General features: G+C 35.9%; 1 protein-coding gene across 2 annotated transcripts in view; it reads left to right on the forward strand.

Annotated features, from left to right (window-relative positions):
* The window catches only part of PDE4D (phosphodiesterase 4D), a 1,473,810-nt gene that overhangs the window by 158,349 nt on the left and 1,292,323 nt on the right, over positions 1-23,138 (forward strand). The gene's annotated exons all lie outside the window — the stretch shown is intronic.

Genomic DNA, 23,138 nt, shown 5'->3' on the forward strand with positions numbered 1-23,138 from the left:
AATAGGAGAGTTTGTTTTATCAGGATGTCTCTCAGAGGGGAGATCTGAAGGGTAACTAGGCATTAATCCGGAAAATGATGAATAGTGGAGGCAAAGTCCCAGTAGTAGGTCAGTCATTGAAATTCCACGGACTAGAGGGGGAAGGCCAGAGTGACTTCAGGGGACAGGTGAAGGGGGAGAGCTCATGGGACTGAGTTTCTAGATGAGGCCTGAGAGATGGTCAGAGGCCAGTCTAAACAATGTCTTTGGCTCGTAGTATCTTCAATCCTAAAAGCAAAGGAAAATCACTGAAAATATGTGTGACAAAGTCATATGACTTACATAGCTCTTTTCAACTCAATGCAGACAAGATTGGCAGGCAGCCAAGGTGTACCTGGAGAAGAACAGTAGAAAATTGTAGAGGTTACAAGGCCAGATGTGATAGATCTTGGCCTAGAGTGGTGGTGTGAAGATGGAGAGCAATGGATATGTTTCAGAAGTAGTTAAGAGATAAAATGTTGGAAATCAATGAAAATTGAATAGGGGTCAGGAGGAGAAAAGTAAGTTGGATAGTTGGTGATGCCATTCACTGAGATAGAGACACTGCAAGCAGATCAGATTTAGGAGGCAGATTTCAAGTTCAATTTTGAACATGTTGGTTTTGGGGTAACACTGAGAGAAACCAGCAGAAACAAGTTGACCTTTCAATCTATATTTCTTGAGCCTAGAGGAGAAGCCAGGTCTTGGAGATAAACCTTTGTGTATCATAAATATGAAGGTGGTAAATAACCTGATGATCGTGGGTGCCATTGCATAAAAAGAAAAAAATCACTGAAATTATGTGACAAAGTGATAAGAAAACAGAACCTATGGTGTTCCTGTTGTGGTGTGGCAGATACAAATCTGACTAGGAACCATGAAGTTGTGGGTTTGATCCCTGGCCTCACTCAGTGGGTTAAGGATCCAGTGTTGCCATAAGCTGTGGTGTAGGTTGCAGATGCAGCTCAGATCCTGCGTGGCTGTGGCTGTGGCAAAGGCTGGCAGCTGCAGCCCCTATTTGACCCCCAGCCTTTGAATCTCCATAGGCCATATGCCTTGAATGCAGCCCTAAAAAACAAAAAACAAAAAAAAAGGAAAAATAAAGCAGAGTCTAGAACTAAATCTTGAAGAATTTCATTTCACAGATGTTTGAAGGAAGATCAACTTAGAAAGGACATAGAAGACTGTCACAAAAAATAGGAGAGAGACCATTAGAGTCATGAAAACAAAGGGGAGATATGCTTTGATGAAGAGGAGTGATCAGCAATGTCAAGTGGACATGGCTGGAAAAAGTCCTTCTGAGTTAGTGGCATGGAAGTCACTGGTGATCCTAGTAAGAGCTATTTTGAGGAAGGATGAGGAAAAAGACAAATTAGAGCAGGGTGAATAGTGAGTGAGGGCTGTGAAATTGGATACAGTCAAAATAGACAAGTTTTATCAGAGAATAGCAGGTAGAATGTGTAGGATTTGGGCGAGGGTTTTTATATGAGATGAGAGAGTCTTGAGTATATTTTAAAAGTTACTGGTAAATACTTAATTGATTGGGAGCTGGAAGCTTTTTGAGAGAGAAAAAGGATCATGGATCCTAGTGCTGGCTCATGAAAAGATGAGTAGGCAGAAAAGGATTTGCAGAGATGCCCACATTTGCTTGTTTGATATGAAGAAGATGGAGTTCCCCTCCTAGGGATTCTATTTTTCTGTAAAGAAAGAGAGAGTATCTTTGTCTATGAGGGAAACAGGGAGGAGAAGTGGAAGTGTGAGGAGAGCTGAGAGAGTTTGAAATTTTGTAATTGTGAAGAGTGTGTGTGAGCAGGTTTGAGAAAAGTGGGATTCTTGATCACTGTGAAGGGCTCATTCCCCAGAAGCTTGGGAACGTTCATTTTCTTATGCTGTTAAATAAACAATCAATGGTGTATGCATGTTTTATGAAAAATCCAAGTTAACAATATCCATACAAATAAGAAAAAAGTATTTCAGAAAGGTGGGAAAGATTTTTTTTTAAGTGATTGATTTTCAGACTGCTTGGGGAGACTGGAAGGAAAATATTCATTTGAACACGAAAATGTAAATTTTAAAAGATCTTTGAATGTGTATATACTTACTACATGACCTGGCTGAGGGGAAAAAAGTTCCTTTTTCATATGAGGAAAATTGACCAATTTATCTTGTTTAAACTGTGAAGTTTGGGCTGAGTTAAACAGAAATGATTTTAAAAGGATATCAGAGTGTGCTTAAAATGATGCACTAAGGTTCCTGGATTTTCATTTTTATTGTTGATCCACTGATGTTAGATGTCTGCAATTTTCCTATCCACCCAGGAAGATGAACAGATGTTTTTGTGAATGTGAAACTAACTCGGCAAGTAGAGCCTTATTTTCTAAGCAGTTTTTTGGCTGAGGAAGACAAGGAACAGACACCTGGAGATTAGAAATAAGTTTCTAATCACTAGAAATGCTTATTTTAATGAGTTGGCCTCAGTTGGCAAATAGAAATTGCCTAAATGTGAAATTCCATTTCCTATGTGGAGAGTCCACTGCCAGGTATGTTGGTGGGAGCATTGCAAAGCATACAAAAGGATTTTTTTTTTCCCTCTTGAAGAATTTTTTGTTTGGCTGGGGAGGGAATGTACTCTTGCAAAAGGTACGAAAGAGACCTTTAGCAACTTCACAGATGCAGGTGTTTTAAGGAAGTGGGCAAAGGCTCAGAGTAAGAGAAGGAAGAGATATCAGAAAGACTCACGGAAGAAGATTCAGGAATAAGAAGGTATCAGTGATATAGCCAGAGTATAGCCAGCTGATATAGCTTAGACCTTAGGTGCTTCTAAGGCGCACTCAGGAGAATATGGAGAATCACGTGGAAGATTTTAAGGGCCAGACCTGGAGGTGGCATGCATCGCTTCTGTCCTATAGCATTGGCCAGAAGTCAATCACACAGCCCAAGCTAACTGCAAGAGTGGCTGGGAAATATATAGGCATCCCTTGGAGATAGTGTGGGTTTGGTTCCAGGCATGGCGATAAAGCAAGTATCACAATAAAATAAGTCACACAATTTTTTTTTGTTTCTGCGCATATGAAAGCTATATTTACATTATCTATTAAGTGTATTAAGTGTGTGATAGCATTATGTCTAAAAAACCCCCAAAACATACATCTTAATTAAAGACATACTTCACTGCTAAAAATGCTAACCATCATCTGAGCTTTAAGTGAGTCATAATCTTTTTGCTGGTGGAGGGTCTTTCTTTGATGTTGATGGCTGCTGAGTGGTTGCTGAGTGTTGGGTGGTTGTGGCAATTTCTTCCCTTTATGAAAATTTTCTCTATAGGATGTAATACTGTTTGATAGCATTTTACCTTTTTTGAGTCAATCCTCTCAAACCCTGCTGCTACTTTATCAACCAAATTTATTTAATATTCTAAATCCTTTGTTGTAATTTCAACAGCCTTCACCAGGAGGAGATACCATCTCAAGAAACCACTTTCTTTGCTGATCCATAAAAAGAAATTGCTCATCTGTTATATTTTTATCACAAGATTATAGTAATTCAGTCATATCTGCAGGCTCCACTTCTGATTCTAGTTCTCTTGCTCTTTCTACCACATCTGCAGTCACTTCCTCCATGGAAGCCCCCAAGTCATCATGAAGTTGGAGTCAGTTTCTTCCAAACTTCTTCTAGAATATTGATATTCTGACCTCTTCCCATGAATCACAAATATTCTTTTTTGTTTGTTTTTTTGGGGTTTTTTTTTTCTTTTTGGTTTGTTTTTTTAGGGCCACACTCATAGCATATGGAGGTTCCCAGGCTACAGGTCTAAGTGGATCTACAGCTGCCAGATTACACTACAGCCACAGCAACACCAGATCCTTAACCCACTAAGCAAGGCCAGGGATCCAACCCGCAACCTCATGGTTCCCAGTCAGATCCCTTTCCACTGCACCATGACAGGAACTCCCACAAATGTTCTTAATGGTATCTAGAATCCTGAATCCTTTCCAGAATGTTTTCTATTTAATTTGTCCACATTAATCAGGGTACTCACTATCAATGACTGTTACATCCTCACAAAATTGTTATCTTCAGTTAGACCTGAAATTCAAAATTTCTCCCTGACCCACAGGCTGCAGAATGGATGTTGTGTTAGCAACAAAAAAACATTAATCTTGTTGTACGGCTCCATAAGAGCTCTTGGGTGACTAGGTGCACTCTCCTCTCAGTGAACAGTAATATTTTGAAAGGAGTCTTTTTTTTTTTTTTTCCTGAGCAATGGGTCCCAACAGTAGGCTTAAATTACTTAGTAAACCGTGTCATAAGTAGATGTGCTGTCATCCAGGCTTTGCAGTTCCATTTGTAGAGCACAGGCACAGTGGGTTTAGAATACTTCTGAAGGACCCTTGGATTTTCATAATGGTAACTGAGCATTGGCTTCAACTTAAACTCACCAGTTGTGTTAGCCCCTAACAAGAGTCAGCTTGTTCTTTGTAGCTTTGAAGCCAGACATTGACTTTTCCTCTCTAGCTATGAAGTCCTAGATGGCATCTTCTAATATAAGGCTCTTTCATCTCCATTGACAGTCTGTTGTTTAGTGTAGTCACCTTCATTTATTATCTTAGCTAGATCTTCTAGATAACTTCCTGCCACTTCTACATCAGCATTTGCTCCTTCACCTGGCATTTATATTTTGGAGATGGCTTCTTAAATCTCGTGAACCAGTCTCTGCTAGCTTGAAATTTTTCTTCTGTAGCTTCCTTACCTTTCTCAGCCTTTGTAAAATTAAAAGAGAGTTAGGACCTTTCTCTGGACTAGGCGCTGATTTAAGGGAATATTGTAGCTGATTGGTTTTCTATCCAGACCACCAAAACTTTCTCCATATCAGCAATAAACTGATCTTTACTTTTCTTTTTTTTTAATTTTTTTTGTCCTTTTGCCGTTTCTTGGGCCGCTCCCGTGGCATATGGGAGGTTCCCAGTCTAGGGGTCTAATTGGAGCTGTAGCTGCCAGCCTACGCCAGAGCCATAGCAACGCGGGATCCAAGCCGCGTCTGCGACCTATACCACAGCTCACAGCAACACTGGATCGTTAACCCACTGAGCAAGGCCAGGGATCAAACCTGCAACCTCATGGTTCCTAGTCAGATTCGTTAACCACTGCACCATGACGGGAACTCCCTTAAAATTTTTTTTATTTATTGTTTTAATTTATTTTTTATTATTTTCCCCAACACACTTTTTCCCCCCACTGTACAGCATGGAGACCCAGTTACACACACATGTATACATAATTTTTTCTCCCATTGTCATGCTGCATTGTAAGTATCTAGACAGAGTTTTCAGTGCTACACAGCAGGATCTCATTATAAATCCATTCCATGAGCAATAGTTTGCATCCGTTGACCCCAAGCTCCCAATCCCTCCCACTCCCCCCCCAGCAACCACAAGTCTATTTGATCTTTACTTTCTCATCATTCCTGTGTTCACTAGAGTAGCACTTTTAATTTTATTATTAATTAACTTATTCTTTGCATTCACAAGTTGGTTAACTCTTTGGCTCAAAAGGTCTATCTTTTAGCCAATTTCAGCTTTCCACATACTTTGTTCACTGAGCTTAATCTCTTCTAGCTTTTGATTTAAAGGAAAGATGTGTGATTCTTTCTTTCATTTGAGCACTTGGAGACCACTGTAGGGTAATTAGCCTAATTTCAATATTGTGCCTCAGGGAATAGGAAGGCCTGAGGAGAGGGGAATAGATGGTTGATGGAGTTGGAACTCACACAACGTGTATAGCTTAAGTTCATTGTCTTTTACAGGTATGGTTCATGGTTGCCCCCAAACTATTACAAGAGTAACATCACCTATCACTAATCATAAATTACCATAACAAATATAATAGTAATGAGAAAGTTTGATATATTGTGAGAATTACCAAAAGGTGACAAAGAAGCAGAAGGGAGCAAATGCCTTTGGAAAAATGGCACCAATAGAGTTGCTTCAGCTTTCAGTTTGTGAAAAAAATACAGCATCTGCAAAGTGCAATAAAATGAGGTGTTCCTGTAGTTGAGCTGTGTGCCTGGGAAGATGTGGGGTTGTGAAATGTCTAGCCAGTCTCTGCTCTATGCCCACTGGAGCATCGCAGAAGAAATTTCACTCCCTCTCCTTCATTCACGGACTCTTCAGACTCTAAACCCTCCCTCCCCCAGGTGAGCCCCTGATCAGGCTTATCAGGAACTATTAATATGTGATCATTCCCAAAACTTCTACCACCACTGACATCATTTTTAGCAAACATTCTTGGTTTTTATTTTTCTTCTTTAAACGAGGTGTTCACAGTAAAACATAATTCACTAGACAGCGTTTTTTTGCTGGTAACATGGGATTCTTGTTAGATTTCATAACTATAAGGTCAAAGAGAGGGCCAATATTGGGAAGACTTCCCATTGAGAGGCAGATAATGGAAGCCCACAAAGAAGAGAATTTGAAGGATGAAGGGGGTCTCCAGGACACCATTTCCCAAAGGGCAACTGTATCAAGCATTAGTGGTTATGGACTATTCTTTGAACTTCTCAAGGGAGAGAAAAATCAGATGCACTCACAAATTAACCATTTTCATAAAATATTAAGGTGAACTCAAGAAGAGGAAAGAAGTACCCTCAAATAATGTTACTTCTATATTAGATTTTGGATTTAAGTGACAAAAAATCACTAAAGATTTTCAGGGTACAGGTTTCTGTTCGTTCAATTATTTATGGCTAGACTCATAAAGAGGTGACTACCACACTTCTGTTTTTCTATAAAATGTGGCTAATCTTGGGTGTAGACATTGCAGGAAACAGGATTAATTGTAATTTTATTTCCAGTTCAGTTTTCTGTTATAATTCCTGTTTCTTCTTGTCCCCAGTTTGTTGGGGAAAGATGCTAAAATCTTTTTATTGTAATGTTTACCAGTCCACTGGTTTTACATAGTGGCTAAAGTGTTACATTCAGTAATCTAAATAGTAGTCAACATGTATGCAAACTATTACATTTGGAATGGGTAAGCATTGAGGTCCTGCTCTATAGCACAGGGAACTATATCCAGTCACTAGTGATAGAACATGATGAAAGATAATGTGAGAAAAAGAATGTGTATATATATGTATGACTGGGTCACTTTGCTGTGACACTGTCATAAACTGACAGAACATTGTAAATCAACTGTACTTTAATAAAAAAATTAAAAAATACATAAACTAGTTAGCATTGCTTTGTGGAACTAAAAGTTGTTGCTTTGCACTATCAACCTGCCTTAGAACGGCACCATTGATGTCTTGCCATTTCAACATATCCCAGTGTCCTGAGAGTCCTGAATGTCTTCATCTAGTGACCCTGTGAAGAGAGAAAGAATGCATCTTTTCTTTCTTGTTTCCTTTTCTTTTAGGATAATTGTGCTTTCACTCTGCTCTGTTAAGAAATATTATAACCCCAATCAAGTGGGCATTCTTAACAGAGAAAAGAATTGATTGAAAACAATTTATTTCTAAATTCATAGAAGAGAGAAAGCCTATGGATCTATCTATTCTACTAATGTACTTTTCTATTTCAAATATTTTTTCCTAAATTGATTTCATAATGTCAACTTTTCAGGGTACAGGTTTCTGTTCGTTCAATTATTTATGGCTAGACTCATAAAGAGGTGACTACCACACTTCTGTTTTTCTATAAAATGTGGCTAATCTTGGGTGTAGACATTGCAGGAAACAGGATTAATTGTAATTTTATTTCCAGTTTAGTTTTCTGTTATAATTCCTGTTTCTTCTTGTCCCCAGTTTGTTGGGGAAAGATGCTAAGGAAAGGCATAAACAACATTTACTGATTTGTGTATTAGTAAATTAGTAATTAGTAAATTATTTTTTGCAGATTCCCCCAAGATAATATATGTTATATTAAGAGAGTCTCAGCAGAACTTGATTTATTTATTTATTTATTTATTTATTTATTTATTTATTTATTTATTTAATTTTATTTTTTGTCTTTTTAGGGCTATACCCACGGCATGTGGAGGTTCCCAGGCTAAGGGTCCAGTTGGAGCTGTAGCTACTGGCCTATGCCACTGCCACATCAGTGCCAGATCTGAGCTGCACCTGTGACTTACACAGCAGCTCAGGGCAACACCAGATCCTTAACCCACTGAGCGAGGCCAGGGATCAAAACCGCAACCTCATGCTGTCTAGTTGGATTCATTTCTGCTGCGCCAGAACGGGAACTCCTCACCAGCACTTTAGAATAAACAAAACAGTGAGTATATAGGTAGAAACCCATATACTTTTCAGATCTCAATATGTTTATAATATATATGAAGACAAGAACACAGAAACAACATAAATAACTATTCTACTTGGTTGCCAGCTGCCAAGTTATTTTTCAGAGAAGAGTTTAACCTTAGCTACATCACTGGGAGGAAGAACAGTAGAATATTGGAGCAAATGGTAGTATTTGGAGGGTAGGCTTATTAACTAGAAAAAAAGATTGAGAGCCAAGGGGAATTTTCAATTTTCAATCCCTCAGCTCTGTCACAGGGCATTTGTTTTGCTGTCTGAATACTTTTGGGGCATCCATGAGAAAAATGGTTGTGAAAACTACAGATGCAATTTTCTTCTTTGGCTTTTTCTGTAATACCATAATTATGAACCATGCTGAATTAGGGTGTAACATTCACTGGAGAGCCTTCTAAACTGCACTTTGAACCCATTTTGGCTTCCATGGCATCATTTACAAACATAAGTCTTTGCAATGTCTCTGGCTTTTCTTTTTATATAATGGATTGATAATCTTATAATGGCATTAGTTTTGTGACCAATTACCAAAGATTTGAGTTAACATTAAATGTCTGCAGTAAGATTAGATACCGTTCCAGAAGAGTGTGGGATAGAAGAGCTTATAAACTTTATCTCCTGGATACTCAGTACTGCAGAATTCAGCAAAGAATGTTGGAAACTTCTCAAAATAAAATTAATTTAAATTCTGTCTCACTAAAATTGTATCATAGAAAATATCAAAAAAGAGAAGGTTAGTTGGAAAGTCAAACATGATAGAATTTGGACATCACCAGGCTTTTGGATATAAAAGTATTTCTCATATGTTGAGGCAGAATTTATATTCCCATTTTCTCACTGGCATTTTATTAGGGTAATTTTCCTTCCCTTCTGCATAAATAGAGTAGAAACATTTTTGTTTTTTTAAGTGTTGTGAAAATAAGAAATAGCTTCTAATCAAAAAGTTTTTTATTTTTTAAGTTATTTCATATTTTAATATAAAAACTTGAAAAGCTAAAATTCAACATCTAGCTTGCATAGTTTTTTTTGTTTGCTTGTTTTTTTTTTTTTTTTTGTCTTTTTGCCATTTCTAGGGCCGCTCCCGCAGCATATGGAGGTTCCTAGGCTAGGGGTCTAATCGGAGCTGTAGCTGCTGGCCTACACCAGAGCCACAGCAACGCAGGATCCGAGCCATGTCTGCAACCTACACCACAGCTCATGGAAATGCCGGATCGTTAACCCACTGAGCAAGGCCAGGGATCGAACCTGCAACCTCATGGTTCCTAGTCGGATTCATTAACCACTGAGCCATGACGGGAACTCCAAGCTTACAAGTTTTTAAATAACACTAGTCTGGATTAAACATTCTTGCAAATGGTTCTGCAGATGTGTAGGCCTATGAAAATTCTATTTGCCTGGTTTTCTTTGGCTTTGTCCACTGTAAAATTCCACATTTGTTGGAGACCATATCTGTTCTTCCCAAATCCTACCCTAGAGATTCCCCATATCATTAGGAAAGAGAGTAGAAGTATCTGTTTGAAGTTAAATACAAATGTGTATTTCTATGAACACCAAACAACAACAAAAAAATCATGGCAAAGAGAGGCAGCTCTTCCCACTTTTTAAAAAGAATCACTGGGAGTTCCCACTGTGGCTCAGCAGGTTAGAGGCCTGACATGGTCTCTGTGAGGATGCAAGTAGATTTCTCCTTGCTATATTATTTTGGTTAATTTGGGGGGCAAATTTTGTGGCTACATTGTGATTAGTCTCTCTTTGCTGAACTTGTGTGATGTTGGAGCAGTGGCAAATAAGGAATGAGGGGGAAGGAAAGGGACAGACTAGCAAATGCAGACTGAACTGATGCACATCCATGGTCTCAATGACATAGCTGTTTAGTTTCACACGTTTGGTCTGGCTCAATTTGGGGGCTGACCTCTGGAACTTTGCCTCTTACCTTGTGCCCTGGGTACATGCTGGGCATGTACACACCAGTTTTCTTCACAACTTACTGTGATTAGTCTAAACCTTCTTTAAGGATTTGATATGTCACATTTTCTTATACAAACTTTATGCTGTACGTATTTCGCACATACATCTTTGGCAGTTTATCGTCCTCATTCAAACATTTATATTTCTTGTCTGGAGCTGGTATCCTATTTTCATTGCTATAGGATTCTAATGCATTTTATCATCTAGAATGGCTTAATTTCCATTATATTTTTTTCCTTAATAATTTAAGAAAAAGAGTGACTATGAAAAAATAATTCTGCCTTTGTTTTATTATTTTAAGTATTTGTAACTCTTATGTCACAAAATAAGTTGTGACTTTTTTTCCTAATATGCACTTGGATTTTATGTAAATATTTCCCTTAGTTATGTTTTCATGTTAATAAAAAATAAGTATATCTTAAAAAATAATTGTCATATTTGGTATCAGGTTTATAATATTTATGTAAAATGGGTATTTTAGCTATGTTTAGCTATGTTGTGAGATGAGGTGTAATTTTTTTTTGTCTTTTTTGTCTTTTCTAGGGCCACACCCACGGCATATGGAGTTTCCCAGGCTAGGGATTGAATCAGAGCTGTAGCCACCGGCCTACGCCAGAGCCACAGCAACCTGGGATCCAAGCTGTGTCTGCGACCTACACCACAGCTCACAGCAATGCTGGATCCTTAGCCCACTGAGTGAGGCCAGGGATCTAACCTGCCACCTCATGGTTCCTAGTCAGATTCGTTAACCACTGAGCCATGACGGGAACTCCTGAAGTGTAATTGTAAAACAACTTCCTAAATAAACTGTACCTCCTCCCTTTTTTACTTTATTATACATATATATTTTTTTCCTTTTTGGCTACCCCACAGCATATGGGCCAGGGATCAGATCCAAGCTATAATTGCGACCTTTCCTTCTGTTTAAAGATGGATTTTCTAAAAACTTACTGTGCTATGTATATGTTCTATATTTTAGTTACTATTTCTTCCTATATCACATTTCTTAATTTATATTTGCTTACATCATTGTCACTGCATCAATATTGTCATGTTAATTGGAGTGGGTTGTGTACATACTTCTTTTATGATATTCATCTTATTTGAGAGTTGGAGGCAAGATGCTAGAATAGGACTGAACTCACCTCCTCTCACTAAAACACCAAAATCAACAATTAACTGCTAAACTACCATCAACAACAAAGACTAGAACCTATGGAAAAAGATACTCTACATCTAAAGACAAAGAAGAAGCCACAGTGAGATGGTAGGAAGGGTACTTTTGTGATATAATCACACTAGGTGAATGACTCACAAACTAGAAAATAATTACATCACAGTGGTTCTCCTACAGGACTGAGAGTTCTGAGCCCCACATCAAGCTCCTTTGGCAGGGGTATCTGGCATTGGAAGGTGGAGCCTCTAGAGAATTTGGCTTTGAAGACCAGTAGGGCTGTATTACAGGAGCTCTGCAGGACTAGAGGAGACAGAAACTCCACTCTTGGAGACCACTTGTAATTTTCCTTCTCTTCTACATAAATAGAGTAGAAAAATATTTGTCCCAATATCTACAAATCAGTCAGTGTGGCACATCATATTAACTGAAGAAAACCAAAAACCCATCTCAATAGATACAGAAAAAGCTTTTGACAAAATTCAACCCCAATTTATGATAAAAACCCTGCAGAAAGTGTGCTTAAAGGGAACCTACCTCAACATAATAAAGGCATGACAAATCCTTTTTACACATGACAAATCCACAGCTAACATCATACTCAACAGTGGAAAGCTAAAATCATTTCCTCTAAGACTGGGAACAAAACAAAGATGTCCCCTCTTGACACTTGTATTCAATATAGTTTTGGAAGTCCTAGCCAGAAAATCAGAAATGAAAAATAAATAAAAGTAATCCAATTTGGAAAAGAAGTAAAACTGTCCCTGTTTTCAGATGACATGATACTGTAGAAAATCTTAAAAGATGCTACCATAAAAACTGGTAGAACTAATCAATGAATTCAGTAAAGTTGCAGGATACAAAATTAATACACAGAAATCTCTTGCATTTCTATACAACAATGAAAGAACAGAAAGGGAAATTAAGGAAACAATCCCATTTAAAATCACATCAAAAAGATTAAAATACCTAGGAATAGATCTACCTAAGGAGGCAAAAGACTTGCAATCTGAAAACTATAAGACACTGATGAGAGAAGTTGAAGAAGACAAAGATGGAAATATATACCATGTTCTTGTATTGGAAGAATTAATATTGTCAAAATGACTGTACTACCCAAGGCAATCTACAAATTCAATGCAATCCCTATCCAATTTACCAATGATATTTATCACAGAACTAAAACAAAAAATGTAAAATATGTACAGAAACACAAAAGACCCTGAATATCAAAGGTATCCTGAGGAAAAACAAACAAACAAACAAAAAATGGGGATAGAGGAATCAGGTGCCCTGACTTCAGACTACAGTACAAAGCTTCAGTCATCAAAACAACATGGTACTAGCACAAAACACTTTCAAGGCCAGAAATAAACAATGGAGAAAGATTGTCTTCTACAAGTGGTGCTGGGAAAACTGGACAGCTACATGTAAAAGAATGAAATAAGAACATTCTCTAACAGTACACACACACACACACACACATACACACTCACACACTTATATATGGAATCTAAACAAATGATACAAATGAACTAATTTTTAAACCAGAAATAGACTCAGAGACTTTGAAAACAAATTTATGGTTACCAAAGGGGAAAGGGGATAGGAGAGGGATAAATTAGGAGTTTGGGATTATCAAAGAAATGCTACTATATGTGAAAAGGATAATCAATAAGGACCTACTGTATGGCAGAGGGAACTCTGCTCAATATTCTGTAATAACCTATATAGGAAAATAATCTGAAAAAGAATCAATATATGGTACATGTATAATTGAATTACTTTGCTGTAATCTGAAATTAATCCAAAATTATAAATCAAGTATATTCCAATACAAAATAAAAACTAATAAATCTTATTTGACCTTATCTACCTTGTAATTGTAAATTAAATTTGAATGTTCTCTTTCTTGCTTAGCTTTGGTGAGTTTTATCTCATTGTCCTTTACAAAAATTTTTATTGAGGTAGTTCTGGCTTATAATATTACATGTTTCATGTGAGCAACATTATATTTATACTTCTATATACAGTACAGTGCGTTCACTACAGAAATTTAGTTTCCATCCATCACTGTTCAGTTGAGCTCCTTTACATATTTTTTTCTCCCCCCACCCCCACACTTTACCCTCTGATAAATACCACTCTGTTCTCTGTAGCTATGTGTTTGTTTTGTTCATTTATTTATTTTGTTTATTTATTACATTCCACATATGAGGGAGTCATACAATGCTTATTTTTCTCTATTTCACTTATTATAATATCCTCAGGGTCCATCCATGTTGTCACAAATACCAAAATTTCATCTTTTTTTAATGACTTTTATTCTATTGTGTGTAGGGGTGTGTGTGTATAACATCTTTATCCATTTATTCATTGATGGGCACTATATCTTGGCTATTGTAAGTAATACTACAATGAACATGGTGGTGCATACATCTTTTTGAATGAGGTATTCTTTGGCTAAATACCCAGAAGTGGAATTGTTGGATCATATAGCAGGGGACTTCTCTTACTGATTTTTTTGAGGAATCTCCATTCTGTTTTCTATAGTGGCTGCACTAGTTTCCACTGTCACCAACAGAGCATGAGAATTGGCACAAATTCTAGCCAACACTTGTTACTTTTTGCTATTTTGATAATAGCTATTCTAGAAGTGAAATGATATTTCAATGTGATTTTCATTTGCATTGCCATAACAACTAGTGATATTGACTATCTTTTTATGTGCCTGTTGGCCAACTATATGTCTTATATCAAAAAATTTCTCTTCAGCTCCTCTGCCCATTTTTTAATGAGGTTTTTGTTGTTGTTGTTGTTGTTATTGAGTTGTATGAGTTCTTTATATATTTTGGATTAACTATATATTAGATAAGTGATGTGTAGATATTTTCTCCCATTTGGCAGGTTGTCTTTTTGTTTTGTTGATGGTTTCCTTTGCTGTTCAAAGCTTTGTAGTTTGATGTAGTACCATTTGTTGATTTTTTATTTTGTTTCTCTTTCCTAAGGAGACATATCTAAGAAGATGTTGCTAAAACTGATGCCAAAGAGCATATAGCCTATGGTTTTTTTCTCTAGGATTATGGTTTCAGATGCTACATCTGAAGTCTTTAATCTGTTTTTAATTGACTTTTGTGTATGGTGAGAGTTGTGGTGTTTCATTTTTTTGCATGTGGCTGTTAAGTTTTTCCAACATTATCTGTTGAAGAGACTACCCTCTCTCCATTGTATGTTCTTTACTCTTTTGTCATAAATTAGTTGTTTATATAAATATGGGTTGATTTGGGGCTCCCAATTCTAATCCATTGATCCATGTATCTGTTTTTCTGCCAGTATTTTGCTGCTTTGACTACTGGTTTGGTGATATAGTTTTAAATCAGGGAGTGTACTACCTCCAGCTTTATTTTTTTCCTCAGCATTTCTTTGGCTATTTGGGGTCTTTTATTGTTTCATATAAATTTTAGAATTTTTTTGTTCTATTTCCGTGAAAAATGTTCTTGGGATTTTGACAGAGATTGTGTTGAATATGTAGATTGCTTAAGGTAATAAAGGCAAGTAAGAATGTCCATGAGCATAGAGATATCTTTCCATTTATTTGTGTCTTCTTCAATTCTTCCATCAATATCTTACAGTTTTCAGAATATATGTCTTTCACCTCCTTGGTTAAATTTATTTCTAGGTATCTTATTCTTTTTTTAAATCATTAATGTATTGTTTTCTTAATTTAATTTTATGCTAGTTCATTTTTAGCATATGGAAATGAAACATTTCTTACTGATTTTTTATCCTGCAATTTTACTCTGTTTATTATTTATAATAGTTTTTTTTTGGTGGAGAATTTAGGATTTCCTATATAAAAAATTGTGTCATCCACAAATAGAGATAGTTTTATTTCTTTTTCAATTTAGATGTTTTTTATTTCTTTTTCTTGCCTAATTGCTCTGGCCAGGACTTCTAATTCTATGTTGATAAGAATGGCTATATTAGGTATCCTTGTCTTATCCCTCATTTTATTTTATTTTTATTATTTTTTTTTGTGAACATAAATATATATATATATATATATATATATAGTATTTTCCCAATACAATTTTTTTTCTACTTTACAGCATGGTGACCCAGTTGCACATACATATATACATTCTTTCTTCTCCCATTATCATGTTCCATCATAAGTAATTAGACATAGTTCTCAGTGCTACACAGCAGGATCTCATTGCTAATCCATTCTAAAAGCAATAGTTTGCATCCATTAACCCCAAGCTCCCAATCCATCCCACTCCCTCTCCTGCCCCCCCAGGCAATCATAAGTCTCCTCTCCAAGTCCATGATTTTCTTTCCTGTGGAAAGGTTCATTTGTGCTGTATATTAGATACCAGATATGAGTGATATCATATGGTATTTGTCTTTCTCTTTCTGACTTACTTCACTGAGTATGAGAGTCTCTAGTTCCATCCCGTTGCTGCAAATGGCATTATTATGTTCTTTTTAATGGCTGAGTAGTATTCTATTGTGTATATATACCACATCTTCCTAAGCCAATCATCTGTCAATGGACATTTGGGCTATTTCCATGTCTTGGCCATTGTGAATAGAGCTGCAATGAACATGCAAGTGCATGTGTCTTTTTTAAGGAAAGTTTTGTCTGGATATATGCCCAAGAGTGGGGTTGTTGGGTCATATGGTAGTTCTATGCATAGTTTTCTAAGGCACCTTCATACTGTTCTCCACAGTGGTTGTACCAGCTTACATTCCCACCAAGAGTTCAGGAGGGTTCCCTTTTCTCCACACCCCCTGAAACACTTGTTATTTGTGGACTTAGTAATGATGGCCATTCTGATTGCTGTGAGGTGGTATCTCATGGTAGTTTTGATTTGCATTTCTCTAATAATCAGGGATGTTGAGGTTTTTTTTTATGTCTTTGTTGGCCATCTATGTATCTTCCTTGGAGAAATGTCTTTTGTCCATTTTTTTTGGTCCATTTTTTTGGGTCCATTTTTACATTGGGTTGTTGGTTTTTTTTTTTTGCTGTTGAGTTCTATAAGTTGTTTGTACATTTTAGAGATTAAGCCCTTGTCCTTTGCATTGTTTGAAACTATTTTCTCCCATTCTGTAAGTTGTCTTTTTGTTTTCTTTTTGTTTTCCTTTGGTGTGCAAAGGTTTGTCAGTTTGATTAGGTCCCCTTGGTTTATTTTTGCTTTTATTTCTGTTGCTTTGGGAGACTGGCAGGAGAAAACATTTGTAAGGTTGATGTCAGAGAATGTTTTGCCTATATTCTCTTCCAGGAGTTTGATGGTGTCTTGTCTTAAATTTAGGTCTTTCAGCCATTTTGAGTTTATTTTTGTGCACGGTGTGAGGGTGTGTTCTAGTTTCATTGATTTGCATGCAGCTGTCCATGTTTCCCAGCAGCACTTACTGAAAAGACTGTCTTTTTCCAATTTTATGTTCTTGCCTCCTTTATCAAAGATTAATTGACTATAGGTGTCAGGGTTTATTTCTGGGTTCTCTAGTCTGTTTCACTGGTCTGTGTGTCTGTTTTGGTACAAGTACCACACTGTTGTGATGGCTGTGGCTTTGTAATAGTGCCTGAAGTCTGGGAGAGTTATGCCTCCTGCTTGGTTTTTGTTTCTTAGGATTGCTTTGGCAATTCTGGGTCTTTTGTCATTCCATATAAATTTTTGGATTGCTTGTTGTAGTTCTGTGAAAAATATCATGGGTAATTTGATAGGGATTGCATTGAATCTGTAGATTGTTTTGGGTAGTATGGCCATTTTAATGATGTCAATTATTCCAGTCCAGGAGCATGGAATATCTTTCCATTTCTTTGAGTCCTCTTTAATTTCCTTGATTAGTGTTTCGTAATTCTCAGCATATAAGTCTTTTACCTCCTTGGTCAGGTGTGTTCCCAGGTATTTCATTTTTTGGAGTCCAATTTTAAAGGGTCTTGTATTTTTGTATTCCTTTTATATTTCATTGTTAGTATACAGAAATGTGACTGATTTCTGAATGTTAATCTTATATCCTGCTACTTTGCTGAATTTGCTGATCAGTTCAAGTGGTTTTTGGGTTGAGTCCTTAGGTTTTTCTATACATAGTATCATGTCATCTGCATAGAGTGACAGTTTTCCCTCTTTTCCTATTTGAATTCCTTTTATTTTATTTTATTTATTTTTTGTTTGTCTGATTGCTGTGGCTAGGACTTCTAGTACTGTGTTGAATAACAGTGGTGAGAGTGTGCATCCCTGTCTTGTTCCAGATTTTAGTGGGGAAGGCCTTCAGCTTTTCTCCATTGAGTATTGTATTTGCTGTGGGTTTGTAATAAAGGGCTTTTATTGCGTTAAGGAATGTTCCCTCTATACCTACTTTAGTAAGAGTTTTTTTTATCATGAATGGATGTTGGACTTTGTTAAATGCTTTTTCTGCACCTGTTGAGATGATCATGTGGTTTTCCACTTTTCTTTTGTTAATGTGGTATATGATGTTGATTGATTTGTGTATGTTAAACCATCCCTGTGAACCTGAGATGAATCCCACCTGGTCATGGTGTATGATCTCTTTTATATATTGTTGGATTTGGTTGGATAAAATTTTGTTGAAAATTTTTTGTCTATAATTCATCAAAGATATTGGCCTATAGTTTTCTTTTTTTGGTGGTCTCTTTGTCTGGTTTTGGAATTAGGGTGATGGTGGCATCATAGAATGTCTTTGGTAGTGTTCCTTCTTCTTCAACCCCTTTGTATGTTTGGTAGAATTCACCCGTGAAGCCATCTGGTCCTGGACTTTTACTTGTAGAGAGTGCTTTTTATGACATATTCAATTTCATTTCTAGTGATCAGTCTGTTCAGTTGATATATTTCTTCTTGATTCAGTTTCAACAGGCTGTAAGTCTCTAGAAAGTTGTCCATTTCTTCTAGGTTGTCAAATTTGATAGCATATAATTGTTCACGGTGTTCTTTCATGTTTTCTTTTATTTCCATAGTATCTTTTGTGACTTCTCCTTTTTCATTTCTTATTTATTTGGGTTTTTTCCTCTCATCTTCTTGGTGAGTCTAGCCAGAGGTTTGTCAATTTTGTTTACCTTTTCAAAGAACCAGCTCTTGGTTTTATTTTTTTTCTATTTTTTTTGTCTCTATTTTATTGATTTCCTCTCTGATATTTATGATTTTACTTCCTTCTCCTGACTTTAGGTTTTGTTTTTTCTTCTTTTTCAAATTCATTTAGGTGGTGGGTTAAGTTGTCAATTTGAGATTTTTCTTCTTTTTTGAGGAAGGCCTGTATTGCTATGAATTTCCTTCTGAGCACCACTTTTGTGGCATCTCTTAAATTTTGCATGGTTGTGTCTTCATTATCATTTGTCTCAAGGTATTTTTTAATTTCATTCTTGATTTCCTCATGACCCATTGGTTTTTTAGTTAGATGTTGTTTAGTCTCCATGTGGTGTGTATTTTCTCATTTCTTTTCCTGTGATTGATTTCTAGTTTCATGCCGCTATGGTCAGAGAAGATACTTGAAATAATTTCTATACATTTAAATTTGTTGAGGTTAGCTTTGTGCCCCTGTATGTGATCAATTCTTGAGAATGTTCCATGTGCACTTGAGAAGAATGTGTATTCTGATTTTTTTGGATGTAATGTCCTGAAAGTGTTGATTAAGTGTAACTTTTCTATTGTGTCCTTTAGGATCTCTGTTGCCTTATTGATTTTCTGTCTAGAGGATCTATCCATTGATGTGAGTGGGATGTTAAAGTTTCTTAGTATGATTGTATTACCATCAATTTCTCCTTTTATGTCTGTTAGTATTTGTTATAGGTATCTGGGTGCTCCTATATTAGGGGCATGTATATTGACGATTGTAATATCCTCTTCTTGAATTGATCCTTTAACCATTAAATAGTGTCATTTTTTGGTCTTTCTTTATGGCCTTCATTTTCAAGTCTATTTTGTCTGAATTGCAACTAGTGCTTTCCTGTCCTGTCCATTGGCATGAAATATCTTTTCCCATCCCCTCACTTTCAATCTATATGTGTCCTTTGCCCTCAGGTGAGTTTCTTGTAGACAGCAGATTGAAGGTTTTTGCTTTTTTATCCAATCTGCCACTCTGTGACTTTTGATTGGAGCATTCAGTCCATTGACATTTAAGGTGATTATTGATAGATATGTATTTATTGCCATTATAAACCTTGTTTTCCAGTTGATTCTTTGTTTTTCTTTTCTTCATTTTTTTTTTTGGTTGGGTAATTTCCATTTGTTTTATGCTTGAGTACTTTTCAGTTTTTGTGAATGTAATATTTGATTTTGAAAATTCATTTGCAGAGATGCAAACTGAGCTAAAGGCAATAATGAGCAGAATGAATAATGCAGAGGAATAAATTAGTGATGTGGAAGGTAGAATAATGGAAATCACCCAATCAGGACAGCAGACAGAAAACCAAATGAAGAAGCATGAAAGCAATATAAGAGACCTATGGGATTATATAAAGTGGGCCAATCTATGCATAATAGGAATTCCAGAAGGAGAAGAAAAAGAAAAGGGTATTGAAAATATATTTGAAGAAATTATGGCTGAAAACTTTCCAAATCCTAAAGGATACTGATATTGTGATACAGGAAGCACAAAGGGCCCCAAACATGTTGAACTCAAACAGGTCCACACCAAGAATATTATAATAAAAATGGCAAATGTTAAAGATAAAGAGAGGATTCTAAAGGCAGTAAGAGAAAAGCAAAGCATTAATTATAAGGGAACCCCCATAAGACTATCAGCTGATTTCTCTACAGAAACACTACAGGCCAGAAAGGAGTGGCAAGATATATTTAAAGTGGTGAAAGGAAAAAATTTGCAACCTAGAATACACTATCCATCAAGAATATCATTTAAAATAGAATGGGAAATAAAGAATTTCTCCAACAAATAAAAGCTAAAAGTGTACAGCAATGCTAAACCCATTCTAAAAGGAATACTGCAAGGCTTCTCTAAATTAAAAAAAAAAGCAAGGAGAATTAGAATGGAGAGAACCACAATTGTAAAGCAATCACTTAAGTAAGCCAGCATACAGATCTAAACATGAAGATGTTAAAAAAAAAAAGACATCAAAATCATACAATGTGGGGAAGGAAAGTAAGAAAATATAGATTCTTTTTTTATTTTATTGATGTGTTTGGGCCTATATGCCTATCAGGTTAAAGCAAGCAGATATAGGAAGGGGTTAACATACTTAAAAAACAGGGCAACCGCAAATCAAAACTGGACATTTCTGTCATTTATTTTTATTCTGATCTTTGTTATTTCTTCTGCTGACTTTGGGTTAGTTTTTTCTTCATTTTCTAATCCCTTAGGTGTAAAGAAGTTTGAGAACTTCCTTATTTTTTAATTTAGGACTTTATTGCTATAAACTTCTCTCTTAGAACTTCTTTTGTGGCATCCCATACATTTTGGTGTACTGTGTTTCAATTTTCTTTTATTTGGAACTAGTTTTTGATTTCCCATTTTCTTTTATTTGGAGATATATTTTGATTTCCCTTTTGATTTCTTTTTTGATTCAGTGGTTATTCAGGCATTTGTTGTTCAGTTTTACATATTCATGATATTTCCAATTTTCCTCCTCTTACTGATTTATAGTTTCTTGCTTCTGGTGGTTGGAAAAGATACTTGTTATGATTTTGTCTTCTTAAATTTGCTAAATCTTGTTTTGTGACTTAACATATAATCTATCCTGGAGAATATTCCATGTGTACTTAATGACAGTATTTATTCTCTCTACCTCTACACTTTATTTACTGTTAGTAACTCTTTTAATACTTTTTCAGATAGAAAAATATATGTAGGATGGTCAATTGCTTTTAGCTTACTAAAACCTCTTTTGGTTGGTTTTTCAATGCATTTGACCTCTATTCTAGTAACATTTTGAAAATTAAAATGTGGAATTGTGGACATTTTATTTTTACTTTACTTTCATAGCTATGTTAACTTCTAAAAGTAGAGGTAAAAGTAATTTTACAGGTCTCTCATTGCAATGGTAAGCCATATTACAAATAGATACATGTGTGACTGGTGGAGAGAGGGACTGGGCTTTAAATTGCCTGGTAAAACCTAATTGACTTCTTAAACTTGGGAAATTTCATAATTATAGGAAAGTATATTAAGATTTGTGTTCCAAATCCTGGAGAGATGCACACATTCCATTTTTGTTTGTTTGTTTTGTACTTTAAATTCATGAAAACACAGTAACCAAACATTGGACTAGCTGGGTTATCTTATTTACAACTATTATTCTTAGGCAGCAAAGAGTTATGATTAAGTGAGAAATCTAGACCCTGTATTGTGATAATTATGTATGTAACTCCTCAGGAAATTTGTCCTGTGAGCCTTGATAATAAATCACAGCTGAGACCCCAGGGGAAAAAAGAGAATGTGTATTCTGCTGCAGTTGGATGAAATGTTTTGTATATGTCTCTTGGATCCATTTGACTTATATTGTTTTTCCAGTCTACTGCTTCCTTATTGATTTTCTGTCTAGATGATCTATCCATTGTTGAAAGTGGGATATTGAAGCCCTGGGCTGTCATTGTGTTGTCTATTTCTCCCTTCAGATCTGTTAGATTTGCTTAGAACTTTTAGATGCTCCAGTGTTGGGTGGATATATGTTTATAATTATTATATTTGCTTGATTAATTACCCCTTTGCCATTATATAATGACCTTTTTCATCTCTGTTACAGTTTTTGACTTAAAATTTCTTTTGTCTGATATAAGTGTAGCTACTCCCAATTTTTGGTTTCCTTCTTCATGGAATAGCTTTTTCCATTCTTTTGCTTTGAGCCTTTTCATCCTTTCACTTTTGTCCTTGAAACTGAAATAAGTCTCTTGTAGGCAGCATATAGTTAGTTCTTTATTTTTTTTTTTAAATCTATTCAGCTCTTTTGTGCCTTTTGATTAGAAAATCTAATCCATTTACATTTAAAGTAATTATTGATAGTTGAAGACTTAGTAATGCCATTATTAATAGTTTTCTGGTTGTTTAATAGTTTCCTGTCTCTTTCTTCCTCTCTTGCTGTCTTTCTTTGTGAATTGTTGATTTTCTGTAGTGGTATGTTTGATTCCCTTCTCTTTTATTTTTGTGTATCTACCATTGGTCACTGCTTTGTGCTTTAGGAAGCTTACATAAAACATCTTATAGCAGTCTGTTTTAAACGGATGACAACTTAATTTTGCATATAAAAACTCAGTATTTTTACTATCCCTACCTACATTTCGTGGGTTTTTGTTAAATATATATATTTTTTGTTTTTCTTTCTCTCTCTCTTTTTTTAGGGCCACACCTGTGACACATGGAAGCTCCTGGTCTAGGGGTTGAATCAGAGCTGCAGCTGCCAGCCTACAGAACAGCCACTGTAGTACAGAATCTGAGCCACATCTGCGACCAGCTTGCAGCAATGCCAGATCCTTAACCAACTAAGTGAGGCCAGGGATCGAACCCACATCCTCATGGATAATAGTCTGGTTATTAACCTGCTGAGTCACAGTGGGAAATTTCAGATTTTATGATTTTTTATGTCACATTTTACCTCATTTTATTCTGTGTATCCATTAGGAAATTATTTTAGCAATATTTGTTTTTAATACTTATGTCCTTAAACCTTTATACTAGAGTTAAGTAGTTAGTCCAACATTGTAT

Source organism: Phacochoerus africanus, chromosome 1 (assembly GCF_016906955.1).
Source record: "Phacochoerus africanus isolate WHEZ1 chromosome 1, ROS_Pafr_v1, whole genome shotgun sequence".
Lineage (NCBI taxonomy): Eukaryota > Metazoa > Chordata > Mammalia > Artiodactyla > Suidae > Phacochoerus > Phacochoerus africanus.